Source organism: Anastrepha ludens, chromosome 2 (assembly GCF_028408465.1).
Source record: "Anastrepha ludens isolate Willacy chromosome 2, idAnaLude1.1, whole genome shotgun sequence".
NCBI classification, from domain to species: domain Eukaryota; kingdom Metazoa; phylum Arthropoda; class Insecta; order Diptera; family Tephritidae; genus Anastrepha; species Anastrepha ludens.
Window position 1 is genome coordinate 43933848 of NC_071498.1, and position 16862 is coordinate 43950709.

Here is a 16862-nt window from a genome sequence, read left to right on the forward strand (position 1 = left end):
TTCTGTTTTTCAATCAATCTTATATGTAAAATAAAGTCAACTTTTTGTGTGTGTTCGCTAACCGGCCGTGTCTTTGCACCGAATTAAACCAAACTTACACACATTGTTAAGAAGGTACTGAAGATGGTTTCCGTATAGTTTGGATACCTATTGGTGGATAGGGTTCGAGATATAGGTCGAAACGTGGACCCGGGTAACCTTTGGTTGTGTATGTACAATATGGGTATCAAATGGAAGCTGTTGATAAGTGCTTTAATACGGGGTAATTTTCATTGAAGACTAGGGTCTCTAAATATATGCCACATTGTTAAGTAAGTATTGAAAATGGGTTTCGTAAAGTTTGGTTGTAATTCGGAACACTGGCAACGCGTACAGCGTTCTTTTGAGCCAGCCATAATGTCGCTTACTTTTTTAACGCTTGGGGCGGAACTGAACTGTCAAATTGACAATGTGAGTTACAATGTGTCAATATTTCTTGCTGATTTGGATGCCATAAGGAGAAGACGTGAGGGCAAAGTGTAAACATTTTTTGTGAATTTTTTTGGAGTGGATTTTGGAACAGTGAATAATTTCTTACGAAATTTGAGAATTTAATGTGAAATCCGAACGAAATTATGTGTCCGTGGAAAAAAAAAATTGTTTCGTTTTGTTTTTTTTTTTGAAAAATATAAATGGATAATGGTTAAAAAGATCCAATTCTTAAGGGGTAACACCACTGTACACGCGTAAAATAAACACGATTTTAGAAGAATTTTTTTGTATAGAAGAAAAGGGAAAACAATCACTCTGATTTGGGAAGTTATTACTTATATACTAAAATACAAAACTACAAAGTTTGATCGAAAAATTTTACAAAATGGCGGCATTGGAGACATTTTTGTAATATGGTTTCTCTTGAAGGAGCTCCGCGGCACGCAGCACAGAGGGTGCAAATTTTAATCTGGAACAAAGAAACATTTTTTTTCTTAATCTAGATAAGAATAGCTAGAGAAACACGTAGGGGATTTAAAAAATATTTATTTTTGTGGAATTAGCAAGCATTTGAAGGAAAAAACTCTATTTTGGACTAAAAAAACGGCACTTAAATAATTATAACAATCGTTTAAATTAATCTATCGAAAATCCCCTACGCTCTTCTCTTAAGAAGGTTATTATACAGACGTAGTGAAAAACCTGATTAAAAATATTTAAAATTGTTTGAGTTATGCTGCGTGCCAATTTCAGAAAACGTGTTGGTTAAAAGCTTCAAATATTTATGAAATAAACTTCGGTAACGTATAAAACTTTTTGTTCTGTATTTTAAAAGGTTCAAAGAATTTTTTAAGCTTATAAAAAAAAATCAATTTTTTGAAATTTCTACAGTGGTGTTACCCCTTAATAAAATATATAAATTGAAACGAAAAATTCATGGATGATCAGGAAAAAAGACGAATGTTTCTTAGTTATTCATTTGCGTTGATTTGAAATTTAAAAACCATCTTCTTTTTTCCTGATATTCAATTTATATTTTATATTTACTCAAAAACAAATAGAAAAACAAAAAATATTCTTTATGCCAAGGCGCTTGAATAAAGAATAAGGAAATAAATAATATGAAAACCATATCTTTTCTGTTCTAAACCATATCTATTCTATTTTAGTGTGCCCAGCGAAGCGGGCCGGGTTTGCTAGTTTTTTACTAAATAAAATTTGAAAAAAGTACTTGATGATGGAAATCTTTATTATGACTGATAAAAACCTTTATTTTTACTGTTATGCACACCACTGCTTGTCTGTTTGTATACTCCAGCTGTCTAGTTCACAAATGTCAAATATGATTGACGTACTATGCCATTTGCAAAAATTATAAATCTTTCAATAGGGTGATTAACTTTGCGCCACCAATGCAGACGGAGCTGCAATTTGCCAATTATATGTTTTTCAATTCATATCCCTTTCTCAACCAATTTTGGTGTTTTCTCATAAAAGCAGCTGCGCTAATTCTAGCAGCATCAAAGTGAAAAAAAGCCTGAATTGTGCTTTACTATCTATGATTCTAAGAAGTTATTCAATATCTAGTTCCAGAGCACCAGAGATGGGTAAAAACAACATTTGAATGCTAGAAGTGAATATGCGAGTATTTCTGTTAAGGACGTATAAACATTTCCACAAATGGAGGAACCTATAGTTTTATGGCGCCTCCCAGCGGCGGATGGTTTTTTATGAGCAGTTTTTTTTCAGGGCAGAAATACACTCGGAGGCTTTCCATTTCCTGCAGCAATTAGCAAATACTTTTTTCGAACCCGGGTAAAACTAAATGATAGTTACGCACCAACCCATTCGGCTACAGAGGCCCTTATACTTAAGAAGTAAAAAATTCCCTTTAAATAAGATTTTAATCTCGAAAGTTATTGGAGGAACAGTGAGTGATGAACGGTTATGTAGACGTTTTCTCTTCTCTAACGAACACTAATAAAACACATATACCCTATGTTCAAAAAGTACCGGTAATGTTTAACTTAAACGCTTTAACTTTTTAGCGCCATCGGATCATTTGAGAGATACTGTAAGTCGCAAATGGTCCGATATGTGGGCAAATAATTCTGGATTTTGCATGATGATAACGCGCCATCGCACCGAGTCCAAATAGTGCTGGATTATTTGACCAAACACGTAGTAAATACCATCGTTCAAACACCGTATTCACCTGTTATGGCCCCCTGCGACTTATTTTTGTTTCCCAAGCTGAAGTTACCACTTCGTGGAAGGAGATTTCAGTGGATAGAGAATGCGACGAAGGCGCTGAATGCCATCCCTTCGTCGGCCCTTCAGGTGTGCATGGAGCACTGGGTTAAACGTTGGCACATGAGTGTTGCTTCAGACGGGTCATATTTTGAAGGAGATAAAATAAATTTGCCTGAAATTGAACTCTATTTTGTTTTATTTAAATATTCACTTTCTGATCATAGTGTATGAGCTGAAATATGATTTTTATAATATGCTGATAGCATATTCTTCCACTACAGTTCAGAAAGAGCTTCAAACTGTGCGTTAGAAATTACAGCCTGAGCCTTTTTGGGAAGAAGACTTGCAATATTTTACTAAGTATTTAAAAAATAAAAATAAAAAAAGAGTTAAAATACATATCAGAGAAAAATATGTACTTAAGTTGCATATATGAAAATTTTGCGAGGAATAATTTTGTAGAACATTTTAAAGCTATTGGCACTTTCACGAAGGGGTCGTATTGGCCCCTTTTTTGATAATCGGAATAAAATAATATTTTAAAGGTCGCAAGTGGGTTAACATATTCTAGAAAATGTTTCGCCATAAAATTTCACTAGGGGTTCTCTCAGGCAAAATCGTTGTACAAAATATCATATTTCACTCCGATATGTATTTTAACTGTTTTTTTCGTTTATTCTAAAAACTCTTAGGAAAAATATTGAAAATTTTAAGCTGCTATAGCAAAGAAATTTGGCCAAAGAATACAAAACGACTTTAAGATTTTAGTATATGGTCTTAGGTATCAAATCATCTGAGTGGAGTCTTATATAAAAATTTTGTGCGTGTTTGGCCGAACTCCTACTCCTATTTGTGGCGTCGACTTAATGTAATGAAGGGTAATTTTTATGAAGAGCTTTTTCATAGCAGAAAGGCACGGGAACATTTGCCATTGCCTGCCGCGGGGCGACAGCTATTAGAAATAACGTGATCTTCATTTTGGTGTTTCACGGAGGTTCAAACCTACGTTATCTCCGAATTCCAAATGGTAATCACGCACCAGCCCATTCGGCGGCCGGCATTTTAGATGCGATAATAATAATATTTTTTTTTCTATTTTTCAAATACGACCTTAGTTATATACCTATGATTACTTATGCCTATATTTTAGAGTTTAAGAAATATATTCAGAGATTTTAGTTTTATATACTTCTGTTTCTTTTTGTTAAGTATTTTTAATTTTTTGTATTTGCATTCTTATTTGCGAGTCGCAATGTTTTATAATGCAATTCAAAAAATTTATTACTTGAAAATTTGCCTGTATTAGTAAATAAATGGTTTAACGACATGGTATTTTTAAACGCTCTTAGTTATAGAATTTTTATTCCTATTAGAAAAGGTATGGCTCAAGGTGCATCCCACGATGAATCCCAAGATTACTTTATAAATATCCCCAAATTCTGGGATTTATGATATTAGTTCAGTTATTGAATGTTTACTCTTTTTAACAAAAGTTATATCCCAAGGAGAATACCGAGACGAATACCGGGATAGGGAAATTAGTTGAATCCCGAATATTCAGAAATTCCATGATCCATGGTACTACTTATTAAATGCTTTTAGTTGTTGAATTCCGGGATGTACTCCGGATATATTCCACAGTTCCGTGTATTCTTAAGTGCTTTCAGTTATTGAATTTTTACTCTTGTTAAACAAGTTATATTCCAAAATGAATACCAACGAGCGAACCGGGATCGCGGGCTTCCTTTAATCTCGAATATCCCGAAATTCTAGGATACATGGCATTGTTAAATGCTTTCAGTTATTGAATTTTTACTCTTATTAAAAAGTTGTATCTCAGGGTGAGTACCAGAACTGCGGCGTTACTTTAAAATTATCCTAAAATTTCGAGATTCATGGTATTATTAATTGCTTTCAATTATTGAATTTTTATTTTTATTACAAAAGTTATGTCCCAAGGTGGGACACTGTAATGAATCTCGAAACCCCGGAATTACTTTGAAAATATCCCGAAATTCGGGAATCAAATATTTTCGCTAACATTGGCATCCTTAGTTTGAACGCTTATATTGACCGCTTTTGGGTGCTCGGTCAGCCCCACTGAAATTTTCCGAAAAACATTTTCGTGAAACATTTTAATACTAAAACGTCCAGTTTACAAGGATTCTTACCATTTTCCTTAAAATAATAGTAAAACTGGCGCGTAAAAAAGTAAGGTTAAGGATTAAAAATCTCCTCTGCTACGGAGTATTACCAACAATAAGAATATCATATATGAGTTTATAATAGTAATTTTTATAATAAAAAACATTTATATGTTTAAAATTTGGAAATTAAAAAAAGCTATGGCGCGGTTGCCTATGACTTTGTTCCACAAAAGTGAACCCCTCCTGAAGTATTTTCGGTACTATTTAATCGTTTATTTATTTCAATAATGCTATTACATACAGTTATTAAATATTTAATGGAAAATAAATTGAAGCGGTAAATTATTTGGCCTTTTCGCGTGTGTTAAAATAACAAAAACAAATCGAAGTAAAATATCGTATATTCTGCGGTATTTGCAGAGACTCTCTCAAATAATCTGTATAAACCGCATTACTTCTGGTATAATTTTTTATACAACATATCTGTGTATATATGTATGTATGTATGTATGTATATATGAACATAATTTGGCATTAATTTTGTGGTTAGCTCACTTAAAGTCTCTCGTTACCACATTCCATTTCAGTCATTTCGTATCGTTTTATTGAATTTAATATAACTCTTTTCCATTTAAAGCTGTTGAAGTGCTGAATGTTCATTCAATGAAAAAACAGAAAAAAACAAAAACATTTTCCTAAACTTACTCTCACCAACCACCCACCCAACCAATACATATTCTCTTCCTCATTCTTAAGCAGCAGCTGCCCCTTTTTCTTGCAATTTTCTCGCACCGAAAAGTTTTATGCATTCGTTTCGTATTTTATTTCATTATTTCAATCGACCAAAGCCATCAACCAACTACCATCAAGGGAAAACTTCTGTTTGATGCTGAATAGTTTTAGTTCTTCGTTTCGGCTATGGTATTTACTTTTGTTATTGTGTTTGTTTCTGTTGTTTCTGTTTTTCATTCATTTTATTTTGTACCTGTGCATATAGTACCGTTATTAAGATTGCCAAAGTTTGTTTTCTTAAATAAAGCGTTGAGTTTGCAATGACTAGGGGATTTCTTCAAAATATATTTAAAGCTGTGATCGTTAGTTCTGAGGTAAACTGGTTCACTTTTTTAAAGTTTTGAGGATGTCAAATAATTTTTGTTTTAGTTTATTGATTTAAAAAACTTTGTAAACTGTTATGATGTAAGTAGATGGGAAAGTTTGTAAAATAATTGGCACATTATTGTGCATTTCGAACTGCACTGATAAAAATTAGTGGATCAATAGCGAATAGTTAACAGCGAACTGGCAGCAAAGAAATCACTTTGAGCTTTACAGAGGGCAATGCCATCTACTTTTTCGAACTATCGGAAATACGATTGAGAAATAGTAGCATTGCTAAGCCATATTTTCTGATATTTAGCTACCTTTAGAGAAATTTCTTAATATGCTGTACTCCGCTCCGCACTCCATATTCTCTCCTACTCCAAAATTACCACAGTGCAGTAAGACAAAGGGTAATTTTTGGGAGCGAAATTCATAAAACCACAAAGCCATATTATGTGAACCAGAAACCATAACCTGGCATATAAAAATATTAATTATGCGAACCAAAAACTCTTGCCTAGCGTACAAAAATAATAATTATGGTAAAAAGGGCAAGTTGACGCATTCACACCAACCAAAAATTTTAATTAGCGCAAACGCGAATCTGTTTGCCTTATTGTTTGCATTTAGGTGTTCAAAATGTAATTAAATGTTTGAAATGCTCGTCTTGCAGCCAAATTTCAAAGAGGTCGCTTGTTTTGATACTATAGTCACAGAGCAAAGGCGGTATTGTAATGGAATGGAATTGCGAATGGCCGGAAATTTTTTTCCAAGCACACAGGCCATATAGCACACTGCACTTAAAGCCAAAAAATATCATTTAGAATAGAGCGAGTGACAGGCAAGGTGGTGATTCATTATTCCACTAAAAATTTCCGAGATTTTTTATGAGTTTCAGCAGTTTGTCGTTGGAAAGTGAAAGTAGCTCATCCATTCTCATTACATCCTACACGAAAATGTGCCAACTAAGTTTGGCGAAGGTTGGTAGCGAGAGAGAAACTACTTTGTACTATCATCATCTTCCCAAAAAGTTGTACACAGTGAATGCTCGATGATGTCTATGGTAACCCTATGCCCTCGCTATGGCTTTTACGCCTTAGTTAGTCTTATCAGCACTCGTAGCTTACTCCTCCTCTGTGTGAAAAGGAATTTTGCAACCACCCTTTTGTTTCCAAAATAACATTGAATAGAATCATATTATTTTTACAAAGATTTATTTATTTATGTCTAACAAAATTCAGAACAGACATTTAAGATATAAATTCAGAAGTAAAATACAAATTTACAATATTTAATATAGCATTAAAAAATGTAGAAAAATTGGATTATCTACATAAGGAACCATTAAATTGTTAAATATATATACTCATACAAGGTACAATTGAATTTTAACGAAATTAGTAACTACGGAACTAGAATAACAAATATATACTAGGTATTATTTTGATTTCTTACATAGAAAGTAATTTTTTAATTGCGTTTGAAATACATGTTTGGCGCTAGAAAAGTTTAAATCCAAAAGGGAGGAGAGATAATTAAGGTCAAACAACGTTCTAACGAGAGGCGCATTGGCACTATATAATGTCCTACTAAAGCCAATGCGAAAAATCTTGCAACGGGGAAAATTTCTACAAAGAACATTAAGCTGTATTATTCCAAGAAGGACCGGGCAGTCAATTTTGCCATAAATGAGATCAAAGATAAATGATACTGCCGGAAAAGTACGTCTGTCACTTAATGGAAAGAGACTAATCCAGCGACAGCGCGATTCATATGATTGCTTCGGGTCTGAGAATCTGAGTTAATGTAGTGCGAACCGCACAAAAATTTTTTGAACCCTCTCCACTCGATTTATATGGACTGCATGATAATGTCTTAAGAGTGTATGGGTCAGTGAAGTGCGATGAGTAACGTCTAACAAAAGCGACCATACAGGAGAATTGGAAACTGCATAATTTCGGTTCATGATAAAATTAAGCTTTGAATCAAAGAAAAAGCCTAAATTTTTTAACACATCGGGCGAAGCAAGATATGTACATATAAGTGATATGATAAGAGGTATTAAGGGGGTTTTGAAGCTATAAAATGATTATTTTATTTACTTTAGTTTCGGTCTTATTATTTTAATTTATTATATTTTATTGTAATGTATTTTATTTTATTTTATTCTTTTTATTCAATTTTTTATCTTTCACTTTCATGTAATATAATTTCATTTATTTTATTTCATTTGGCTTTATCTTATTTTAATTTTTTTTAAATTTAATTTAGTTTTATTTTTTTATATTTAATTTGCATATATTATTTTCATTTGATTTTATTTATTTATCGGGTGTGCAACTAAATAATTTCGTATTTGTTACTAACCTCATATCTATTTATGTAGTCAATATTTTGACAGTGACAGCTATTCTATGTTAAAACACGCCAAAAACTCAAGTAAATTTGATATGTCACAGTGAATATTAGTAAACACACATTTTTTTTTTATTACAGTCAAAATGTCAAATTACGTTCCTACAAAACAGAATTTGCGGGGAGGTTTGCTTTTGTTCTTCAATTTAAGGAAAAGTGCAACAACAGCACATCGTTTATTCTCAGAAACTTATCCTGAAAATGCTCCAGAGGTTAGAGTATCTCCGCAGTGGTTTGCACGATTTAAAAGTGGTGATTTTGGCACAGAAGACAAAGAGCGATCAGGTTCATCAAAAAAGTTTCAAGACGAAGAATTGAAGGCATTACTCGATTAAGATCAATGTCAAACTCAAGAAGAACTTGGAAAAACATTGGAAGTCACTCAGTAAGCGATTTCTAAACATTTAAAAGCAGCCGGATGCATTCACAAACAAGGAAATTGGGTGCCACACGAATTGAAGCCGAGAGACGTTGAGAGACGATTTTGCATGCCTGAAATGCTGCTTAATCGCCACAAAAAGAAATCGTGTTTGCATCGTATTGTCAGTGGCGATAAGGAGTGGACTCATTACGACAATCCAAAGCGTAAAAGATCATATGTGAAGCCAGGCCAACCAGCCAAATTGACACCAAGACCAAATATTAATGGTTTGAAGGTAATGCTCTGTAATTGGTGGGATCAGAAGGGTGTGCTGTACTATGAGCTGTTAAAATCGGGCCAGACGATCAGGGGAGAGCTATACAGGTAACAATTGAAACGTTTGAAGCAAGCAATAACCGAAAAATGGCCAGAATGGGTGACCAGACACGAGAAATTGATATTCCCTCCTGACAATGCTCGGCCACATGTGGCAGTACCGGTTAAAAATTATTTGCCGGATGGGAAATTCTACCTCACCCGCCTTATAGTCCAGACATAGCTCCTTCTAATTACCACTTGTTTCGGTCGATGCAGAATCACCTTTCTGGAATACGGTTCACCAAAGTTGAAGGTATTAAAAAATGGCTTGATGACTTTCTCGGGGCAAAAGAGGAGAAGGTTTTTTGGGATGGAATCCATAAATTGCCTGAAAGATGGGAAAAAGTTGCCGCTTCCGGTGGACAATATTTTTAATAAAATATTTTTTCACTTTTATGCTTAAATAAATGGTTTTTTAACAAAAAATACGAAATTGAGTACTTGTACAGTCAATAATTTAATTTTTTTTTAATTTTTTTATGATTATTTAGTTTTGTATATTTTATTTTCACATAATTTCATTTATTCTATTTCACTGGCTTGTTCTAGTTTGCTTTAGTCCGTTTAATTTATTTTATTCCATTCTAATTATCTTACATTGAAATCTTTATATATTATTCTTATTTAGTTTAATTTATTGTACTTGATTTTGCTTTATTTTATTTGTTTTTTTTTCTTTTTTTCATTTAAGTCCATTTTTTAATTTTGCTTTATTTTATTTTACTTTACTTTAATTGTTCCCTTATTTTATTTTGGTTTTTACCTTTTTTTATTTGATTTTATTTAAATTTATTTTGGTAATTTTTTTTTTTCTTTTATTTTGCTATTTTTATTTATTTATTTAATTTTATTCCATTTAATTTTATTTTATTTTGCTTGACTTCACTCATTAACAATTCAATTTCTTTATCACCCACGTAATTTGTAATTTTCGATTTATTTGCGAACCCAATCAATTTATTGAAAGTTTCTTTATCAGCGCGATGGCACACTCATTATTGGAAAGTATTTCAAAAAAAAAAAAAAAAAACACCTAAAATGGTAACAAGGTCAGCTCATTAATATGTATTTATAGTTTCGAGTTCCTGTGGCCATGCACACCGCAACTTTTTTGTTGCGCCTCCTGTCCAAGCAAATAGCAACAATTCATTGAAAAACGTGCTTCCGTGCTCAACATTCACTGGTCAACACATTTGTTGTCCTCCATATGACACACCCACACACACGCACATTCTCACTCACACCCGCAGCTACACATTTTTTCCCCATTGCTCTGCCTGCCGTCTACATATCAGCATCGCTTGCGTGCGCCCTTGACCATTCTAGGCCGTTCATCCTTTCATCCTTTCACATTCTCTCATTATAAAAGCAACGCTCGCCATCGGCCAAAAGTTCCTGGTTGGCATTAACGTTTGCGTTGGTGTTGTTGTTGGGCGACCACTTCGTTTATTATTTGCTGGCTGTTTTTTTTTATTGTTATTACATTTTGTAGCTTTGTAAATTATGTGTATTGACCACACGATTTGTGGTTGCCGAAGCCACCGCGACCACGTTCACATAAATTTGTTGTTGTCATGCCATAAAAAATTCAAAGTTGCACATTCAACATTTTCGCAATATTTTATTTTTATTTACTCGTATTTTATGTTTTGTTGATTTTTTTCGGATCTTACTATTCGCACGCATTATCGTACCGTTACTGTGTAACTATGTTTGTGCTAGTAAGTAACAACAATGTAGTGTTGGTAACAACCTGCCAGAACGCTAAAAGGGCATAGACCGTATTGTTGTGCCTTGTTTCATTTCTTGTTTTGTGATGAAGCAACCTTCGAATTATTCATGGTTAGGCAGCCGCCAACACATACCAGCACTTCAGAAGTAGGTATCTATTATACTACCGCCATTTTATATTTATGAGTTTTGAGTGGAGTGGATTGAATGGAGAGCTCAACGAATCTTCTCAGAATACCCTGCAGGTAAAATCTGTGTTATTGAAACAGGTGTGTATTTACTTGCAGTATATTTACTTGCAGCAACTACAAAATTGCTCAATGGAGCCTAACTTTCACCCAAATGAAATAAACCAAGAATTTATTAAACCAAAAATTTATGAAGCAAAATTCAAAAAAAAAAATAAAAAAAAAACTTTATAAACGTTTGACTTCACGCATCAAAGCACATAATTATGTATACCTATGAATACTTTTCAGTATGCCACATAGTGTAAGTTACTTATAAATTTCAGAAGAGAGATGAGAAGTATTAAAGAAAGACTTCTCGAAGGGTTTGTTTACACCTTCCAATGAACTATATTAAGAGTAGCTAATCACCTTTTATGTTTACTGAGGCGGATTTTTCCTAAATGTGCAGAGTCATAGAAAACAATTTCCTTTTGCAAACTATTATTATTAAAATTTTTTTTCAATATTCAGGTCCAGATTTGTGAAATAAAGAGCTCATTAATAAAACTTAAACTTTCAGGTCAACTAATTTTTAACGGACTAGTTAGTTGCTCGCTCAGCATACAAAAATACGGAATATGGCTAAGGGCAATGTTGTAAGCAAAGTCAAATAAAGCTTATCAAGACCAAAAAAAAAAAAAAAAAAAAAAAATACGTTCTAGACAGTTAGCGGTACTTTCAAATTTTGCATTTGCATATTGGCAAAAATTTCTAAGAAATATCAAAGTTGCTAAGGGCTAGCTCAACTTTTCTGAGAATATATAGAAAGTATTTGTGGATTAAAATTTTTTACAAAGTTTTGAAATTCTGGAAGAAACGAGTATTTCAATTTTCAAATTCAGTAATTGTGTTTGCAGTCGACTCGACGGTGTAAATTGACGACCTCGAAGCTACGACTTGACATTTTTTGATTTTTTTTGTGAGGTACCGTGAGTTATCGATATTTTGTGAATAATCCATTGACGGAATATCGAGCACGCTTTTCGTGAGTTATAACAAGAAATTGTCAATAAGATCGCTTAGAACTGGGTTAACAGGTTACACTACTGCGAAGCGGGCCGAGGCAGCAAGATGAATAACATTGAGTGTCATAATTAATAGGAATGTTTTCACTTTTGAATAAATCAATCACTATACTGACCGTCCGGTATACTATGCATTTATTCATTGATATTTATAATAAATACATTTTTCCCTATTTCGATTTACTTTATAATTTTCCTCGAAAAAATTAAAATTTTTAAATAAGAAAAAAATCTGAATTTTTTTAATCTCTGGTGTGGTCTGACCACCTAAGTCTGTGGCTATGACTTAAAAGTTTTCTCATACATATTTCCTGTTGTGCACAAACTTGTGGTAAATATGCGGATATACATGCACACACACACGCATACAAATACTGGGGGTCATTGTTTCTTTGTTTTATAACTGACAGGTTTCAAGTGTCAATATATTTTTTCGAAGAGAGTTTTACATATTTATGAGTTGGCGAAATGGTCTTTACAAGCTTACACTGATTTTGCATAGAACAGGAAAAACTTCAAATCTCATCAAAAAGTAACAGCAGCACTGACACATACACATAAACAAAAGCGAAATAGGAAGAAAGACCTTTGAAATATTCAACAACTAACTATGTATCTTGTTTAAACTGAAAGTCAGTAAGTTAGTCGGCGATGAAGGATGAAGGATGATATCTATTGATGTCAAGTCGCGAAAGAAGACAGGTGAAGCAGAGCAACAACAATACAAAGTCAAGTGATTGAAACGATTTTTTAAACAACACCTCTTACCAACTTGTTTACTCACATAAGTGCATTTTGCTACTGTTAGATGACTTAACTGAACTTCAACGGTAAATAGTTAAACGCCGGTATTGGGACAACAATCTCCAGACACTATTAGTCATCGTTAATCACCAAAGCGGTTGATGGCTGTTGTGCAAATTATAAGACAAAAATCCATAAAATGTTAATAGCAGTGCAAGCATGTGCTGCATCGGACTACAGAACTGCACCTACTTTTTTCGCGTCAAGTACGTGGGCAACCTCATGAGACTTAAGACGCCATTAAATATCATCCAATTTATAAATAAAAAATGCATTCCGTTTTTAATATAGAATAGTTAGCCCCAACCTTAGTTTTTCACTGCGGTCATTTTTAGGATATTCTACATTTGCGGTAGTTCTGCCAAAGCGGAAAAGAAAACTTTGCTAAAAAGTGCAAAAACCCTTAAAACACTATTTTACTAGTGGAACTTTCGGGGGTTAGAAACCATGCAGCCTCTTATTGTAATAACTTCCGTACTATGATGTTTGCTAATCGCCCGTCAGGTCTTGAAGGACTTATTTAAGTAAAAAAATATGTTCGGTGTAAATATGAAATAAGTATTACTGCGTGAATCATTGGGCAAAGATTTTGGATTTAAAAAAAACGCCCGGGGCGACAAAGTGGGAAAGAAGCTGATGACACAAACATTAATAGCAAAAAAGGGCTGAAGTATGAAAATATCAAAAACATTCTACTTCACCCTTTTTAAATAACGGTATATGGAGCGCGGGCGTCGTAGCCAAATGAGTTGGTGCGTGAATCTCCGTTCATGAAATATCAAATGAAAAAAACAGATTTTTCTAATAGCGGAAATGAAAATTGTGCACCCTTTTTATAGACTAATTGTTATGCGCAAGAAACTAAAAACGTGGGCTTACTACTACTGGGGTCCAGTAAGAGAATATGAGCTGCAGTTTGAATATGCTTGGGAAGTACTCGAGCTTCTCCTCGAATTTTTGGTGCGGATCTTGATGTTTTCCTTCTAATGGAGGATCCTATAATTTTACAATCCGAATAGCAAATGGTTTAATGAGGAGCTTTTTCATGGTCAAAATACACTCGGAAGTTTGCCATTGCCTGCTAAGGGGCAACCGCTATTAGAAAAAACTTGTTGTATCATTTATTGTTGCATGCCAGGATATTCGAAACCGTGCTCTTCCGACGGTCGCCGCCGTACTACTTTTATATTATTGGCATTATATTCAGCCAAAACTACGCATTTATTTATTTTAGTTATTACTAATTATTAATCAAATTACTTTTATAAAACCTGAAATTCTGAAGCGCAAGATCAGTTGTCATTAGAACCCTTTGGTAATCACCTTATTTGATGAAACCAATATAATTATTAGATTTAAGGGACAACACGAACTGTATGAGCTTTACGACGCCTCAAGACATAACGCAGCAAATAAAGATCCAGAAAGTATTCGATGCGGTACCAGCTGGTGGTATGAGAGAAAAGTCTTCTCTTCCATCTGGTGGATTAGCACGAGAAAGAAACGACTGGCGTGCTTTGTTAAAATCGGTCGAAATCGCGTGAGCGGCTATAGCGTCAATCAAGAAGTAGGAGAAAGGACAACACGTATTAGACTTACCATTTAAAACTTTTTTATAAATATTATGAATTTAAATGTTTAATGTTAAATGTTTCTTACACTGAGTCAAACAACTACAGCACAAGCAACACTTAAAAAAAAGTTTGCAGTTTTTATTTATTTTTTAATTATATGAAAAAACTTTCTACAAAAGTCAAATAAGTCGCAAAATGTGAAGATTTCAAAAACAAAAAATTCAAACAATTATGAAAAGCAACTTCACTCCTTTTAATCAGAATTTTTGAAAGAATTTCAGGTAAGCAGTTTTAATCTGTGTAAGCTTGAAGCAGCTCGAAAATCGCGCTAAGTTTTGAAAACTAATTTTTGCTGATAATCAGTTTGAGACTCTGTGCAAATTAAAAAGATGTAAAAAATTTTCATAAAAATATCACTATTTTCAATCGAAATTCGTGAAAAAGTTTCAAGTACTCAGTTTTGTTACCCTATTTGCGCCCACGCCCTGACGGAAGAGAAGAACGATGTGGCCAAAGATTTATTCTATGAGCGCTTGGAACATTACTACCAAGCGTGCACCCCCCCCCCCCCCCCCCCCCCGACATACAAATCGCGCTTGGCGACTTCAAAGTCAGGATGGAGGAAGTTTTTGGATTTTGAATTTTAAGTGAAGAAGAGAAAAAGAGAAGTCGTGTAACCCTTTCGAATAAAATATAAGTGTAAACCTATTCATAGTAAAGTGGCTCGAAAATCGCGTTGATTGTTGGGAATATTTTTGTTGGGTGTTTTCTTCCATATACGAAAAGTGCGAGTGTTGGTATAATGCTCATACCTATAATATCATATTATATAAGTATAAGAATCATAAAATACATTATTATTAACCCTTTTGGGGCTCAATAAAATAGGCCAAATAGGAAAGAAGTTATATAATTTGCTTCTGTTTCTCAGAGTAGATCACAAATCAAAGTGTATATAAAAGCATTCAAAAATTAATTTTATGTTTCACTACTGTCCAGGTCACATGAATGCATAAAATATTTTCTAGAGTGCAACAAAGTGCAACTGCCAAAATTGTGACAGTTGCAATCGAGTTTTAGTCCATACAGATTTTGTATATAAGAGCATATTAGATACATGGTAATACAACACTTATTGCACATAAGACAGACAAAAATTCCACGCAGAAAGTGTATTTCTTTTATGAAATTTCCGCGAAGTAAACAACTTTACTTTCATTAATTAATTATAAAAAATAAGTAGCTCACATGTTTGTAAGGTTATACCTAGTTTACATAAGCTTTGCCTGGCTTTGTGCAAATTCCGCTTTTTCAGCTACTCTGCAGTTCCCATTTGGATGGAGTGACCCAGCCGTCTCGTTAAGTGATGTGCGGCATTTCATGGCTGCCTTAGAGGTTGTCGATTGCTTTGATTTTATCACCGCCTGACTGTCCGTGAAAATGTGGATATGATCTCAAGATATCGTATCACACTGCCCCAATGTCACTTCTTCAATTATTCAGCCGGAAAAACATTGCTGTAATCGGGGAGCCAAAAGCTGAAGGATATCTCCAGATGCTCAGAATATTCACCTCCTTCCATCCCAACTAGCCATTTATGAGTACATAGGAGGGCTCGCTTTATATTAAATGGACACTAAGGCTTGAGCAATGTTCATGAGAAGACACTCACAGATTTTGCACTGACTATAATCTCAGTGAATAAAGCAAAGTTATGAATCAGCGACTTCATTGACTGGCTATTTTTGTTTTTTTTTTTTCTTCTGCTTCTCTAATTTGTTTGAAATATTTTTGCCCTACAAACGTTGTAGCTACCAGTACCGAAAGATACTCTTCTCTGTGTTAAGTGTGTATACCAAATTGAGTAGCACTCGACTTGCCGTTAGTTGGTATGCTAGCACGAAAATGTAGAAATAACAAGCGCACTTTACTGCATGCTCCCGAACGCACTTTGGTGGTTATAAATCAACAAAATTAAAATCACAAAAGAGAAAAAAATATATATGCAATATAATTTCAAGTATATTTTAAGAAGTTTTCAAATTACACTTTCTTTCATTTCTTACTTTATATGCGTTTGCCTGATTTTTATACAGCCCTCATTGCCAGCTAACCATTCCATTTACACAGCTTCGTTTTCGCAGTGATTTGTGATTTTATTTCATTTTTATGTGTCAGATTTTCTACACAAAACTTTTGGGTACACTTCTTCATACCCAATTGAATAGTATTTACCTCCTATTTTTATTACGAGTACAATGCTGTAGAATCTTGAAATGTTTTATACCTTCGTTTGGTTTGGTCTTTTATTCCTATGTTGGAGGGTGTGTACATATGTACGTGTAACACATACCTACTTGTTCTATAAACAT

At 33.8% G+C, this 16862-nt stretch overlaps 1 protein-coding gene across 3 annotated transcripts in view; it reads right to left on the minus strand.

The window, feature by feature from the left end:
- LOC128869817 (ABC transporter G family member 20) overlaps positions 1-16862 on the minus strand; it is a 275425-nt gene that overhangs the window by 125403 nt on the left and 133160 nt on the right. The gene's annotated exons all lie outside the window — the stretch shown is intronic.